Source organism: Engystomops pustulosus, chromosome 7 (assembly GCF_040894005.1).
Source record: "Engystomops pustulosus chromosome 7, aEngPut4.maternal, whole genome shotgun sequence".
Taxonomy (NCBI): domain Eukaryota; kingdom Metazoa; phylum Chordata; class Amphibia; order Anura; family Leptodactylidae; genus Engystomops; species Engystomops pustulosus.
This window is the reverse complement of record NC_092417.1, coordinates 124,685,283-124,697,631: the sequence shown is the minus strand read 5'-3', so window position 1 is coordinate 124,697,631 and position 12,349 is coordinate 124,685,283. Positions and strand designations below refer to the sequence as shown.

General features: G+C 42.6%; 1 protein-coding gene across 5 annotated transcripts in view; it reads right to left on the bottom strand.

The window, feature by feature from the left end:
* SMPD3 (sphingomyelin phosphodiesterase 3) overlaps window positions 1-12,349 on the bottom strand; it is a 392,437-nt gene that overhangs the window by 234,519 nt on the left and 145,569 nt on the right. For all 5 annotated transcript variants that reach the window (XM_072117750.1, XM_072117748.1, XM_072117749.1 and 2 more), the window contains one exon: window positions 979-1,044. The gene's annotated coding sequence lies outside the window, so the exon portion shown is untranslated. The remainder of the gene's footprint in view (window positions 1-978; window positions 1,045-12,349) is intronic.

Here is a 12,349-nt window from a genome sequence, read left to right as displayed (position 1 = left end):
TATCAAAATCACCTGGGTATGTAAAAGCATTCCAATGTTATTGCCACATTAAAATTACATACCGTATTTACTCATGAATAATCAATTAACAAAAATGGGCAGAACATGAGTGTAAAAAAAAAAAATCTTACACACTCACCTTCTGTGCCCCCTGCGGCTACCCTTTTTCTCTTCCCTTGTAGCAGAGCGCTCTGCCTGCCTGCACACACTCACACACTATGATGTCATCAGCAGCGACCACGCTGCATCATAGAGTGGACGCTCGCTGTGCTACGAGGGAAGAGAAGAACGAAGAGGAGCCGAGGGGAGCATCAGGGGCGTCTGAAGGTGAGTATGTTAGTTTATTTTTTTATACACCCTGGAGCTGCACGGCATTTCATTAGGGGGGCTGCAGAAAATGTCATAAATGGGGGCTGCAGGGAGTTACTTTAGAGGAACTGAAGAGCATTTTATTAATAGGGGGCATCAGGGCATTATATAAGAGCATTTCATTGATAGGGGGATTGCAGGTCTTTTCACTAATAGGGAGGCTGCAAGGCATTTCATTATTTGGGGGGCTGCAGGGCATTTCATTAATAGGGGACTGCAGGGCATTTTATTATTTTGGGGGGATTACTTGGGGCATTTCATTATAAGGGGCCTCGGCTTATACTCGGGTCAGCTTATATTCAAGTACATACAGTAAAATAATCTGTGTCTGGAAGGTGTAAACTGGCAAAATCATTAAGGGGTTAAACATTGAATATCTGATTAAGTAAACTCTTCATAAGACATGCCATTGCCAATAAATTGTTAATAAGGCAATTTCCTCACTCTTCAGGCCAATGTATTGCATGATAAATGGAAGCAGGGAAGATCGATAACTTACTGATTAAACCACTAGTTTGGTTCTCCCCGGTGTCACAATTTCTGTAAAACCAATTACCCTAACTACAGATCACTAGTATTAATATTAATATTAGTATAAATAGAACTTACCGGATAACATGGATCCATTTTCTTCCCCAGATACTTTATTTTCAATGACTGAGTTTCTCTTCCACTCTGCAAACAATACAATAAAAGGGTTTATCTTAGTACACCTTATTCATTCCTACACCATATCCACAGAAAAAGAGATAAGTGTCTAATCACTAAGGCCCCTCACACTCAAGTGAGTGTGATGCTTCCAACTTGCATCACACTTGCAGTATGTGCTGGCTGGATATCCAGCCCGAATGTTGAAAACCAAAACTGAACTGAAAGGCTCAGTTCAGTTCCAGTTGTCAGTGTTTGGACCAGACGTTTCAGCCAGCACATGCTATGAGTTCAAGTTGGACACAACACACTTTCTCATCTGTGAGCTCTGCCAGCTGGAGACACACACACACACACAAGAAAAGACAGCATCTCATAGAGTACAGTACCTAAATTATAATTAGCAATAGTCCCAAATTCGGTTAAGCCTACTGCCCCTCCTATAGCGTTTTTCGTATGCACATTCATATGACTTAATGCAGACTATGTCATTTTGCCATTTCCTCACCCCTGGAGCAAAAAGAGTTTCAAAACCAATTCACTTTTTGATCCAGGATCTAAGTTTGTCAGGAGTAGACCCATGACAGAGCGAGGTAGGGTACATTGAACCAGAGCCTCACTCATCTTGTTCATTTATCATATACTTTGTTGTCAATTGACAGTAAAATATCAAGTAAATGTCAAGTAAAGTATATGCTGTATACTGGCACCTGTTGCTGCTGGTCAGAAATTGATGCTTCAGTAGCCCAAAACGTGTGTTCCCAGTTACAGGCAACCGAAAATGGCAAAACAAGCAGAGGGAGTGCATGTACATCCTGACCAGCAGATGGCAGCTTTACACCAATATATGTCACATATAAGAATAATAGAGACGGAACAAAATGCAATAATATAAACATTAGAATAACAACAAAACTAACGAGAACAGCACAATATGGGAAAATATAAAAAGAAACAAAGTAGCAGCAAAGACCTAAATAGGAAAGGCGGGTGCTATCCTGTTGAATACTTTAAACCCAGCAAAGTTCACGAAATATAAAAGAAAAAATTGCAAGCAGAACTCCAAGGAATTGTAGATAAAAAAATAGGAGTTTTAATCCATCTCTAGTGAGAGACTTTACGGCTGTATTGTCATCCTTTCTTAAGCAGTAAACAGTGAAAATATGTTTAATTAGGTCACCACTAGGGACACCCCAAATAGAAACATGTAAAGGAACTATGGAACCCACTCATTAGTCTCACTGACAGCGCTCAATATTTATAGAAAAAAGTTTATTATGATAATGCAAATAAAACTTTAAAGAAATAGATGTACAGATAACTGGATCCTAATCATATGGAGTGTTGGTAAGTGAATCCTCATGACAGTGGCGTAGGGGGGCCCTAGCAGATTTCTGCATAGGGCCCCCCTCCCCCTTAAAAAATACATACATACACACACGTTTATACAATCACACACATTTATACTCTTAAATACACACACATAACATTCTACACTCACTTTTATATACTCGTACAAACATACATACGTATACATATACACTCATATGCACACATTTAAGTATGTTTATACACTAATACATACAGTATATACAAACTCATACTGTATGTACATACTGTATATATGCATATATACTGTTTATATATGTAGCATAAAGCATGTAGCATACATATATTCTTTTACATACGGAGTACATCCACTGTGTATACATATACATGCAGTATAAAAACACAATATACACATACTGAATCTATATACAGCATATACACACATACATACAGTGTATACACACATAATGCATATACATACAGTATATACACACATACATACGGTATATACAGCATATACATACACATAAAAAACGGCAAATACACACACATACAGCATATACACACATACATACAGTATATACTGTACAGCATATACACACACATACAGCACATACACACATACATTCGGCAAATACACACACATACAGCATATACACACATACATACATAATATACTGTACAGCATATACACACATAGATACAGTATATACACACATACATACAGTATATACTGTACAGCATATACACACACATACAGCACATACACATATACATTCGGCAAATACACACACATACAGCATATACACACATACATGCATAATATACTGTACAGCATATACACACATAGATACAGTATATACACACATACATACGGTATATACAGCATATACACACATACACATATATTTGGCAAATACACACATATACAGCATATACACACATACATACAGTATATAATGTACAGCATATACACACATACAGCACATACACACATACATACAGCATATACTGTGCAGCAAATACACACATACATACATGTACTGTACAGCATATTCACACATACATATAGCATATACTGTACAGCAAATACACACATGCAGCATACATACTTCTAACAATACATACATACATATATAGGCACTTACTTACGTTTCTTGCAGACCGGCTGCTGTGAAGTGGGAGGCTGTTTCTTCGGGAGGGTAGGCGGCCTACATGCCCAGGAAGCTGCAGAAGTAGTAGGCTGGGCGTGCGACCCCGGATGGGGCGGGGCTAATGCCGAGTACAGGCTGGAGCGGCTGCGTACAGACTTGGGCGGCCGCTCGCGGGGGGGCGGACATGGACAGGGGGACGGCACAGGGGCCCGTATTACTGTACTAGGGTGGTCCCATCGCCAGAGTACGCATTTATAAATTTTGTTTCTGCTGTTCATCCCAGGCCCCTGTGCCACAGCTGTTGTTACGCCACTGCCACAGGATAAACTAATTAAACATATTTTCTTTGAGCCAGGGTTTTGTAGAATTTTCACCCTCCCTTGGCAGGGTGGATTGGGACTCACTGCATCCATAATCCTCCATTTGCTACTTTGATACTGGGTTAATATACCATTTTTCTACTATACCTTATCATTCAGATTCTGGACTACTTATGGGGCGATAAATCATTCTCTTTATACTTACTTGCATCACATATACATAGACTTTGAGGCGGAGTAGAGCCTGGGCAGATGGCAGATGGATAGCAATCATGTCACCACAAGTTTTACATTTACCAAAGGTACTTGGCTTATTCTTATACTGGATCCGCCTAGGAGGTTTCTTAAAGGGGTTTTCCCACATAACAAAATTCTCACATTTCAATCCCCTAGTGATGTTAACACAATAAAGATCATTTTAACTCCTTACTTTGCAATTTTACTCAGTTTTATTGCTGTTTTAGCTCCTCTCACTTCCTATGGTGCTCAGTGCAAAATCCCAGGGTATGGGCGGGCCTCTCTAGCAGACACATTGGGGCAGATTTACTTACCCGGTCCATTCACGATCCAATGGCGCGTTATCTGCGGTGGATTCGGGTCAGGCCGGGATTCACTAAGGTAGTTCCTCCGACGTCCACCAGGTGGTGCTGCTGCGCTGAAGTTCCCCGAAATGCACTCAAGTTCACCGGCCTATTCCTAGTGAAGGTAAGTGCAAGTTTTGCAACACTTTTTTTTTTTTTAATGCGGCAGTTTTTCCGAATCCGTCGGGTTTTCGCTCGGCCCCGCCCCCGATTTCCGTTGTGTGCATGCCAGCTCCGATGCGCCAAAATCCGATCAAGTGCACCAAAATCCATGGGCAATTCAGGGGAAATCGGCGCAAATCGGAAATATTCGGGTAACACGTCGGGAAAACGCAAATCGGGCCCTTAGTAAATGACCCCCATTATAATCCATCTAGTTTTGTGGAGTTACAATGTGGTTACGTTATCAGGGTACAGGTGTATATGCACTTTCATCTGCCTTCTGACATTGTAATAACACACTGACAGAAAGAGAGAGAGAGAGAGAGAGAGATGAGACAGATCGGAGATGCATGAGATCCATTAGATGCCTATTACAGAGTCAGCTCTGCTACATCTCTCTGCTACGTCTCACAACCTGTATTCCCCTTCTCCCGGGTCAATTATCTCCTTGTAGCTTGTAGTTTGCAGCTGTCTCTCCTCACAATCTCCTGCCAAGAAGTGAATCAGTGTATTTGTCTATGGTCATCTATGGTGGTATGTGTCAAAAACAGGTTCAAAATGCCACGTGTGCCGCCAGCCTAAGTCTGAAGTTACAGGGTCAGATCTAGGGGCAACTGAGATTGTGTACAGCAGAACTGATAGAGACAGGTTGGGAAATGCTGCATTTTTGTTAATCACAGTGAATTAGAGAATGTTTTATATAATAAACTTGTCTTCATGGGAATACCTTTTTAATATAGAATGAGTACACTTATGGATCACATTTACGCACTAGCTAGTAGAAATATATAAACTGTATTTCACTGATGTAAGTAATGCATCAATGTAAGTGATGGACTGTTTAAATTTTGTGTAACACTGTACAACGATATTGTTATGATGATGTCATCACTATGCAACTTTATAAACCCTGTAATTCAGTATGTTCACTGCTTGAGAAAGGATGACAATACAGCCGAAACGTCGTTCACTTGAGATGGATTAAAACTCCTATTTTCCATCCACAATTCCTTGGAGTGCTGCCTGCAATTTTCTTCTTTGATATTTCGTGAACTTTGTTGGGTTCAAAGTATTGAACAGGATAACACCTACTTTTCCTACTTAGATCTGTGCAGCTACTTTGTTTCTTTTTATATTTTCCCATATTGTGTTGTTCACATTAGTTATGTTGTTAGTCTAATGTTTATATTATTGCATTTTGTTCTGTCTCCATTATTCTTATATATGACATATATTGGTGTAATGCTGCCATCTGCTGTTCAGGATGTAAACGCGCTCCCTCTGCTTGTTTTTATCGTTTTTTTCTAAGTGGGTGTGGTTTTGGAGCCCGGTACCCTGTTTTTCCCTGTGACAGCCATTTTCTGTTGCCTGTAACTGTTTGCCTGTTTTGGGCTACTGAAGCATCAATTTCTGACTAGCGGCGACAGGTGTGAGTGTACTGCAGCGACAGATGTTAGTATTACAGAAGAAAAAGTTGTCAGCAATAATTATCATCTACAAGTCTCATCAATCATCAACAATCTCAGAGCGACCACAATATTCTATCAGTGACTACAGCTGTATCTGAGGTAAATTAACCAAGGTTTGCTTCACATCAATGCGTTACTGCATCTTATCTAATGCATCTGAACTCCGCTCCTGTCTGCTTCACATTCTGGATACGCAGGTAGGAAAGTTTCCCAGTTACTATCTACCAGTCAGTTACACCTTCAATCGCCTTGTGTGGGGACAGAACAGTCAGAAATTGTCTTACAGTCCAAAATCAGTCAGAAATTGTCTTACAGCCTAAAATCAAAGTCAGAAATCTCTCCTGCAACAATCACATGTGCAGTGACTCTGCCCAGCTATATTACATGTCTGGACAAGCCTCAGGGGAAGCTTTGTGTATCTGTAATATCCTATACATGCAGCAAGGTCTTCCTCAGACCATCCTCTTACTAAGAGACTTCCTGTACATTACCTCATGTCGCTGTGGTCAAAAAGATTTGAAAACCCCACAATTTACTCAAATTACCCTGGGAATATTATTGGGGTGTCCCACAGAAGCTGTGCTGCGATTTTTAGCCCCAGATCAAAAAGTTTGTTTTCTTAAAGAGACATTGGACCTTAAAACAAAATGGCTGAAAAATATTTGATGTTATAGATGTGATAAAACACAGCAAAGACATGCTGATTGAAGTGATTTTGATGAGCAGGAAAAGGAAGTCACACTTCCAGCAGACGAGATTGCTCGGCCAAGACACTTTCTCAAACCAACACTGAAGGTCATTGAAAACTATCACACTACAAAAGATGAGTTCTGTGATAACCTGGAAGATCTATGGCAGTGATGGCGAACCTTTTGGGAACTGAGTGCCCAAAGTACAACAAAAATCCACTTATTTACTGTGAAGTGCCAACATGGCATTTTAAGTAGTAACTTATTGCTACCTGTTCTTCCACATCTTTCAATCGTATAGGCCCCCTGAGGCCACCAATACAGCTGAAAGAGACCCTTTAGCTTCTCTCCAGGGTCTCTCTGTAGAGAAAGAATGGAGGGTCCGGCAGGAGGACCTCCAAAGACATTGCAGTTCTGTCAACACCTTCTCACTTTTCCCGCAGTTCCAAAAAAGTGCAGGAAGATTTGGTCCTATTTGGTGAACTCTGTCCTGGGGCGATGGTCTGAGTGCCCACAGAAATGGCTCAGTGTGCCACCTCTGGCACCCGTGCCATAGGTTCGCCACCACTGATCTATGGGAATTAGTTACCTCCCTCATGTCAGGCTTTCAATCCTTCAAAGGTAACGCTGAGAGGCTACAAGATACCGTTACAAGGCTGAATACAGCGCACAAAAGATATAAGCGACTTCTGGCAAAATATATCACCTTCTTACAAGACTCTAATATTGATGAAGCCTTAACAGAGCTGAACAAAGCAGAATCAGTAGACAGAGAAAGAGACGTGCATGGTGCAGAATATGTTTTAACGCTAAAGCGGAACTCCATGGGGCACATATACTTACCCGTCCCGTCGCAATCCCCGAGGTGCGTTGTCCGACGAGGATTCAAAGCTACTACGATTCACTAAGATTGTGCGTCCAATTTCCTGTGTGTGTCGCTTCCCCGCTGAGGTCCGCCGGAGTTCACTTTCTTCTTCCCGGTGCATGTAAGTGCATGGCTTGCGACAAAATTTTGAATGTTAAATCCCACGCTTAGTCTGAATCATTCGGGTTGTCCGACAGCCACACCCCCGATTTGTGCCACATGAAGATTGCGCCAAAATCCAATTGCGTGTGTCAAAAACCCCAGTTAAATGCGCCTCAAAATGGAAAAAGTCGGGGAAACCCGACGAAAATGCGGTCCACCGACCCTTAGTAAATGTGCCCCAATGTGCGGAGGATACTGGGCGGAATACAAGGAGATGCTACCTTCTTAAAGATACCATGCACTATAGAACTTAAGAGAAAATTTGAAAACTTATCCAAATGTTCTTTGAACCTTCAGCTTCATTTAACTATTCTTGGAGAACATTACAGAATGGACATACGTCCAAATATTTTTTATATAATGATACATTCTGTTAGAAATTTGAATCCTTATTACATAAATTTGCTATGGACTTTATTCTGCTTAATCTAGAATTTTTACAAAATAGAGATCTCTATGAATATGAGAGAGATCTGATGTTGAGAACACGCTGAAATATAATCTAAATGATGAAGACTTTAATGGCTTTAAAGATAAGGGGCATATTTATCAGGACCTCTGCGCACCGCCAGTGGCGCAGAGGCCCTGAAATAATCGCAAATGCTAGCTTATTGCTAGCTTTTGCGATGATTTTCCCCAATCCGCTACCTTCCCGCCAGTGGGGCGTGAAGGGGCGTGAAGGAGGGGGTGCGGGGCGTTACTGTCCCCACGCCTGCGCACACACCAGCGACTTGGCGTAGGTTAAACGCTGCGCTGCTGGCAGCCCGATACATCAAGAGGCAGAAGCCTCTTGATGTATCGGGCTACGAATTTGCAGCGACGGGGCGATCATATGCTGGCGCACAAGCGATAAATATCCCCCATAGCTGTCTAATCATATGTCTAAGCTTAAAGGAGAGGGGGTTGAAAACACCCTTAGAAGTGGCAAGTCCAGGATTACTCAACAGAAAAACTCCACACAGCGTATGGACAAAGTTTAGTGGTAAACATTTTATTCTAAAATATTGACGAATGATCAATTATCCTTGTTGAATAGAGGTTTATCGTTTTGCCTGCATTGACAGACTGGTTTAAACTTGGACTTAAACAACTTTTTTCGTTCCATTAAACTGAAGGTCTGGTTTATGGGCAGACCTGGCATAGATAATCGATAAACTAACAATTTCAATTACAGTTAAAAAATCTTGGTCTTTATAACAAAAGTGAATGATACTGCTAAAGATGATGATAAAATATAATCAATGAAGCACTATATAGGTACCTTAAGATAGAGTCACCTAGCACACATGTATTATATCTTCTCCCGAAGATACACAAATCAAATACCCACCCGGATGCCCAATTGTGTCTGGGGTGGGATCTATCTTATCTAATATTGCCATTGCCAGGGAGTTTGCGACAGATACAGCCTCATACATACGAGAAACCACACTTCCTGGTGAATTTTGAGAAGGTTGTTTTACCAATAGATTAATCCTTTGTTTTGGCATCATTTGACATTGTTAATTTGTATAATTCCATCAATCATGAGGGCAGACTTACTGCCGTAAAAAAGAAACTAAGTATTACAAGCCATTTTGTGGGGGCTGTGGATTTTGAGATAGTACTCAATTGTAACTATTTCTTGTTTCAAGATGAATATTTTGTACAGTTACGAGATACAGCAATGGGGGCTAATGTAGCCCCCAAATATGCCAACGCTTTCATGAATGTTATGGAATCAATCTATGTATCCCACCACTTTCGATGGGTTACGATTAGAGATGAGCGAACACTAAAATGCTCGGGTACTCGTTATTCGAGACGAACTTTTCCCGATGCTCGAGTGCTCGTCTCGAATAACGAACCCCATTGAAGTCAATGGGAGACTCGAGCATTTTTCAAGGGGACCAAGGCTCTGCACAGGGAAGCTTGGCCAAACACCTGGGAACCTCAGAAAAGGATGGAAACACCACGGAAATGGACAGGAAACAGCAGGGGCAGCATGCATGGATGCCTCTGAGGCTGCTTAAACGCACCATTATGCCAAAATTATGGGCAACAGCATGGCCATGACAGAGTGACAGAATGAAGCTAGATAGCATCTAAAACATCCAATAATTGACCCTGACACTATAGGGGACGGCATGCAGAGGCAGCGGCAGCAGCGGCAGGCTAGAGAGTGGCATGGCGACATACTCTAAATGGACTCAGGCTTCAAACCAATGGGTGGCAGAGAGGAACCAAAGGAGGTGAGCAAGAAGTGCTCAAATAATATCGGTACATGATAAAAGTTTGCCAGTATATTTTGTGGATTACACAGCAGGGTGGCGACAAAGTTAACATGGAAGCCATGAAAACAACCCAAAATTCTGCCTGACACAGCTCGTTTGATAAGGGGACCATGTATGGAGGCAGTGAACTAGTAGTAGATTAAAGGTGCTGCAGTTAAAACTATGTTAGTTGGATCTTGGCATGGAGCTGGCGCTCCGCTGCCAGACGAGCTTTCGCCAATCCAAGCCCCTGTCTCTAGGCTACTCCCCAAACAGCACTTTTGTATAAGATCAAGTGTAGTAGCGTTCTTATAAGTTTAGGATATGCCGGGTGAGGGGAATGTAAACAGATGCGCAAGAAGCGCATGATGCGCATGGAGCTGGCGCTCTGCTGCCAGGCGAGCTTTCGCAAATCCAAGCCCCTGTCTCTAGGCTACTCCCCAAACAGCACTTTTGTATAAGATCAAGTGTAGTAGCGTTCTTATAAGTTTAGGATATGGCGGGTGAGGGGAATGTAAACAGATGCGCAAGAAGCGCTGAAATAATATCCCTAAATGGTCAAAGTTTGCAAGTATATTTTGTGGATTACACAGCAGGGTGGCGACAAAGTTAACAACTTTGATGTGGAATGCCCTGTAATAGCTCTTGGGCGGTGTGCCTTTTATCGCCTAGGCTCAGCAGTTTCAGCACCGCCTGCTGTCGCTTAGCGACGGCACTGCTGCTGTGCCTAGAGCTACCGACTGATGGCGCCATGCCCACGGATGGTAATTCGGAGGAGGAGGAGGTGGAGGAGGGGTGGGAGGAGGTATAGTAGGCCTTTGAGACCTGGACCGAGGTAGGCCCCGCAATTCTCTGCGTCGGCAGTATATGACCAGCCCCAGGGTCAGACTCGGTCCCAGCCTGCACCAAGTTAAGTGTAGTAGCGTTCTTATAAGTTTGGGATATGGCGGGTTAGGGGAATGTAAACAGATGCGCAAGAAGCGCATGATGCGCATGGAGCTGGCGTTCCGCTGCCAGGCGAGCTTTCGCCAATCCAAGCCCCTGTCTCTAGGCTACTCCCCAAACAGCACTTCTAAGAACCTTTTGTATAAGATCAAGTGTAGTAGCGTTCTTATAAGTTTAGGATATGCCGGGTGAGGGGAATGTAAACAGATGCGCAAGAAGCGCTGAAATAATATCCCTAAATGGTAAAAGTTTGCCAGTATATTTTGTGGATAACACAGCAGGGTGGCGACAAAGTTAACAACTTTGATGTGGAATCCATGAAAACAACCCAAATTTCTGCCTGACACACCTCGTTTGATAAAGGGACGATGTATGGAGGCAGCTATATGGACGACTTTTGGAGGTAGCAATGGAGACAACGTGTGGAGGCTGCTATGGAGACAATTTAATTTGGATAGTGCCTGTATGTGGCAGTCCCAAACATTTTTCAAACCAGAGGAGCAGGTAGGTGGCCCTCCAGTAAAATGGAATAGATTGAGTGCCTGTATGTGGCAGTCCCAAAAATTCTTCAAACCAGAGGAGCAGGTAGGTGGCCCTCCAGTAAAATGGAATAGATTGAGTGCCTGTATGTGGCAGTCCCAAAAATTGTTCAAACCAGAGGAGCAGGTAGGTGGCCCTCCAGTAAAATGGAATAGATTGAGTGCCTGTATGTGGCAGTCCCAAAAATTCTTCAAACCAGAGGAGCAGGTAGGTGGCCCTCCAGTAAAATGGAATAGATTGAGTGCCTGTATGTGGCAGTCCCAAAAATTGTTCAAACCAGAGGAGCAGGTAGGTGGCCCTCCAGTAAAATGGAATAGATTGAGTGCCTGTATGTGGCAGTCCCAAAAATTCTTCAAACCAGAGGAGCAGGTAGGTGGGTCTCCAGTAAAATGGAATAGATTGAGTGCCTGTATGTGGCAGTCCCAAAAATTCTTCAAACCAGAGGAGCAGGTAGGTGGCCCTCCAGTAAAATGGAATAGATTGAGTGCCTGTATGTGGCAGTCCCAAAAATTGTTCAAACCAGAGGAGCAGGTAGGTGGCCCTCCAGTAAAATGGAATAGATTGAGTGCCTGTATGTGGCAGTCCCAAAAATTCTTCAAACCAGAGGAGCAGGTAGGTGGCCCTCCAGTAAAATGGAATAGATTGAGTGCCTGTATGTGGCAGTCCCAAAAATTCTTCAAACCAGAGGAGCAGGTAGGTGGCCCTCCTGTAAAATGGAATAGATTGAGTGCCTGTATGTGGCAGTCCCAAAAATTCTTCAAACCAGAGGAGCAGGTAGGTGGCCCTCCAGTAAAATGGAATAGATTGAGTGCCTGTATGTGGCAGTCCCAAAAATTGTTCAAACCAGAGGAGCAGGTAGGTGGC